Source organism: Octodon degus, unplaced genomic scaffold, assembly GCF_000260255.1.
Source record: "Octodon degus isolate 3935 unplaced genomic scaffold, OctDeg1.0 scaffold00088, whole genome shotgun sequence".
Taxonomy (NCBI): domain Eukaryota; kingdom Metazoa; phylum Chordata; class Mammalia; order Rodentia; family Octodontidae; genus Octodon; species Octodon degus.
The window spans coordinates 11,861,932-11,867,020 of record NW_004524664.1 but is presented as its reverse complement, the minus strand read 5'-3'; positions in this window follow the sequence as shown (position 1 = coordinate 11,867,020).

Below are 5,089 nucleotides of genomic sequence, written 5' to 3'. Positions count from 1 at the left end.
CTGGGTACCCCAAAACAAGGCAGAAATTCTCACTCACCATGCGGGGTGTTGTGGGGTGATGCAGAGTGGTGTGTGGGTGCCAAGTGGGTGGAAGAGGGTCTGAGTCACACTGTGCCTCCGCTGGCACTTGCAGGTCCTGCTGGCACAGGGTAGCTGGAACTGCCCGTATACTCACTGGGCCTGGGCTAGGACTCAGTGTATTTTAAATTATAAGTGTGATAACAGATAATAGGAAAATAATAAAGATAGTAAATTTACCATAATCCCAATTGATTAAAATTGCTAAGAAGAGATTAACAATTGTTTTCTTTTTCCTGAACACATGTGCATAAATATATACTCATCAACTAATAATATATTTTGAAAACAATTTCATTAATAATTACAGGTCTTTAAAAACTTTTTTACCTTCTTACATGGTGAGCCTTCCCCTTTTTCTTAAAAATAACTTTTTAAACTTTCTTAATTTTTTTAATGTTTTGTTTATCAGAATAATGTATTACACAAGGTGTCAGTCCAGTACGAGTCTGGCCTTGGCATTCCTTCCTATTATCTAAATAGCACTGTTAGCTCTGAGAATGTTTCACTGTCCATGTTCGCAGCAAAACACTGAGACCTGCATTCCATCCTGTAGTGTACTTTCCTCTTTTTTACTGGGTATAAATAATCAGAATTTGAAAAATAAGAATAATGAATTTTACATGTGCATTTTTATCTTTCATTATTTAGAAGAGTTATGTCTGCTTTTATTTTTTATTTTTTGTATTTTAGGGAAGGGTCTATAGTGTGTTCAGGGTCTCAGTATTGGATTGGACTCATAGTGATCTGCCTGTTTACAGCCTCCCAGAAGCTGGGATTGTAGGTGTACACCATCACAACCAGTCTCAATTGAGACATCAGCATGCCATAGGGGTGGGGCAACATGGTGGGCCAGGGGATGAATCCCCAGCCCCTGTGCCTGCTTGCAGGCACTTTAATCTTCTGAGCTATTTGGCCCACCCTACATCTGATTTTAATCTTTGTCATTGCTAATATTTACATTTTCCAGATGAATTTTGTGAACTATATATATTTTATTATCAAATCAAGAAGGAAGAAACTATATTTTCATTTCTGTGTATGTTACATGAAGAATTTGGTATACTCAGTCTCTCACTATCCATTCCTCTTTTGTATAAAAGATTTTAGATTATCTGATTATTTTTTAAAAGGCTATAGCAACATAGGTGGTGGATTTACTAATGGTCAATTTGTAACACCCAGCTGAACTGAACCACTATGGTACTGAGTGTGGAAGGCCACCTAAGGATTGTTGCCCACAACACAGAAGAGCTGGAGGGCAAGATGGCGTGCTGCTAATTCTCCTGGTGTTTTTTTTTTTTTTTTTTTTTTTTTTTTTTTTGTGTGTGTGTGTGTTGATTTTCTTAATATGAACTCAGCTGTTCTCACTGTTAGAGGAGCTCTAGTGCTCACTGTCACTGAAGATGGCTGTGGTTCTCTTCTGGGGTGCTCTGGATCTTACCTTGAGCATCACTTCCTGGCTCCAGCGCAGACGTGTCATCATGCTGGCATAGATCCTTTATCCCACTGGCACAGACTTCCTAGCTTCTACCACTGGCCTCTAGACTTTTCCAGTGTGGATATTTGATACAGACTTGCATAACACATTGCCATGTTCATGTGTAGAGGACACTGTCATGGACTCTAGGTGTTCAGCTGCACTACTTGCACAGAAAATTGCCACAGGATTCAGGTAGCTCAGCTGGATTCTTTGGCTTTCTAGTATGTGGACAAATTTCTTGCAGTCTTCTGCATTAGACTCTGGCTGAATATTATAAAATAATCCTAAAAATTATGTGTCCTGTATTAAATATATTCCCTAATTACAATGATAGGAAATTATTATGCATTTAAAGTTTTTACTTTTAATAAAAGCTTAAAGGTGGCAAATTTTCTACATTTTACTAATTATTTTCACAAGGTAGAGAGGTGCAGAGAATTGGCTTTGGATCCTGAATCGCAGCATTCTCAGTCAGGACTCAGTGTTCTTGCAAGTTATCAGAGGAACTCTCTATTACTAGGATAAATTTGGATTCAAACACCCACACAAAGTTGTAGCCTACACTGGGGTTTCTGATGCTTGTGCCCTGTTTGGTGCCTTGTTCATGGCTGTGTTTGGAGCAGTGGTCAGCATCAGAAAATAGATGCATCTTTTTGGAAGTGTACCACAGTTGGAGTATCTCTCAATATCCAGAGCTCCTGATCCCTGGTGAACTTTCTTCTTCCTTCTGGTCTATCACTTGTTTTTTATGGAACAGGAATCATGAACAGATATTCTTAAAGCATGTTGGACATTATATAGCTGCCCTTGAGGATTTGAATTAATTGTTGCATTTGAGCATTTGATTTAATTTTTCTCCAAGTGTGGATGTATTTTGAAATGTGTGTTGAGTACAACATTGAACTAAGTAGCTTGGATTTCATGCTGGCAGCACAGGCCAAGTTGATTTCAAAGAACTGAAATTTAATGGAATGTGGGAGGACTTTTTTTTTTGAACTGGGAACAGAGCTCAGGCTTTTGTGCTTGGCAGGCAGGTGTGTGTTACTGAGATAGATCCCTAATCTCAGGACTCTACTTTTTAAGAGTGTGCTTCTTTAATGTAAAGGGGGTTATTTATTTCTTTATTTAAAAAAAACACACAGTCTTTAGTGACTACTATGATTGACCACTTGAACAGTGTAGTAGATACTTTTAAAAAGTAAGAGATTTTATTCTTCAATAGTATTTGTGTTATAATTATTCCTGGCTTGTTTATTGTTAGTGTTTTCTGAGTGTCAGAAAGAGAAGCATTCAAATGTGCCACAAAAACAATGAGGTTGAGAACTACTGATTTGGAACCTTTCTACTGTTTTTCTCTCATCAGAGCTGACAGCCAAGACTTCCCATTATCCACACACAGGGATGCATAGTAAAAGCAGTCAACCCTAGAAAAAAAAACCCAAAAACAAAAAAAAATCTCAAAAAAGTCTTACAGTTTCAGCTTTTTTAGTCAGTCTTTTTCTGTTATTCTAGATCCACCGCCTTTAAATGGTATAAGGAAAACTCTCCTATTACTAAGGTAATTCTGATATTAAAATTTATTTTTATAGGTAGAGAAGGACTTTATCTCAAGCAGAGAAGTCATTTATGACAAACCTACTGCCCACATTAAAGTAAATGAGGAAAATTGAAAGCATTCCATCTAAAATCAAGAGCAAGACAAAGGTATTTATTCTCAGTGAACCTATCCAATACAATGCTTTAGGCAGAGCAACCACAAATAGAGAAAAGAATATCTATAGAATGCAAAACTTTAGGCAGAGCAACCAGAGATAGAGAAAGGAATATTCATAGAAAAGGCAGAAGCCAAACTATATTCTTATTTTCAGATGCCATAATTATTTACATAGAAGATGCCCAAAACTTCACCAATGGACTCCTTGAACTTATAAACTAGCAAAGTAGCAGAATACAAAACCAACACACAAAAATCGAGAATTCCTGTACAGAAATAATGAACCCACAAAGAAAGAAATTAGGAGAATAATACCATTTATAATAACTTCAAATAAACTAAGTACTTGGGAATTAACAATTGAAGGAATTGATAGACCTCTATAATGAAAACTATAGCATAATATTCTGAAACTAGAGATTAAGGAGAATATAATAAATAGAAAGACATCCCCTGTTTCTAGCTAGATAGAAACAGTATTGTCCAAATGGTCTGTCTGCCTGCCTGCCTGCCTGCCTGCCTGTCTGTCTGCCTGTTTGTCTGTCTGTTTCTCTCTGTCTCTCTGTCTCTGTCTGTCTGTCTGTCTGTCTGTCTGTCTGTCTGTCTGTCTCTTTCTCTCTTTTCTCAAATTCAAAAGCGTCTACACAGCAAAGCCAACAACCAACAGAACAAGAAAATAATGTACAAAATCGAATTTTTTTTTTACCACTTATTTATCAGACAGAGGACTAACATCTGAAATATATAAATAACTAAAACATAGAAAGACCCAATCAAAAACTAGATAATCAAAAAGAAGATACCAGTGGCTGGGGAGATAGCTCAGTAGAATAAGCACTTGCCAGGCAAGTGCAAGGTCCTGAGTTCAATTTCCAGTACTGAAAAAATAAACAAACAAACAAAAAACATTCTAAGAAGAAATACAAATAATTATATGAAAAATTCTTTTGAATCCTTGGAAATGCAAGGCACAAAACACTGAGATTCCATCCTACCCAAGAAAGTTTGGCTATCACAAAGAATTCATGAAACAATAAATACTAGTGAGGCCGTGGGGAAAATGGGAACCTTCTATATTGTTAGTAGAATGTAAACTAGTACAACCATTATGGAAATCAATATGGAGATTCATCCAAAAATGAAAATATAAATCCATTTGACCCAGATATACCTATTCTGGGTATCTCTTCAAAAGAATTAAAGATATCATTGTCACAGTGACACATGTATACTGATGTTTAAAGCAGCACAATTCACAATATATAAACCTTGGAAGCAGCTTGGATGTCTATCAATTCATGCATGGATAAAGAGAATGTGGTATATATATAAGGGACCCACTCAGCCATAATGAAGATAATCTTGTGTCATTTGCAGGAATGTGTATTCACCTAGAGACTGTAATATTAAGTAAAGTAAATCAGACACAAAGTTAAGTATTTCATGATTTCTCTTTATGAGAAATCCAAAGTGTAAATAATTTGAAGAGTAAATGAAAGATTATAGAAACAAGGTGATAGACTTTGCAGAAAGGAAAGCAATGGAAAGAAGGAGAGGACAAAGGAAGTAAAAATCATTAAGGTGTAATATGTGTATGTACCAACTTGCCATGATAAATATATTCACTATGTCTCCTCCCTTGGAGTTCATGATGGGGAAGTACAAGTGTAAGAATTTTTGTGAGTCAGCTTTCCTACTTTTATTGACTGCCTAATAAATTTTCAAACTCTTATTTTATTTTTCTGTACTCTGTTAAGCCCTGTGTTCCTGAGCCTCCTATTTTCAGTTAGTTGGAGGCTCTTTCTAAGGATGTA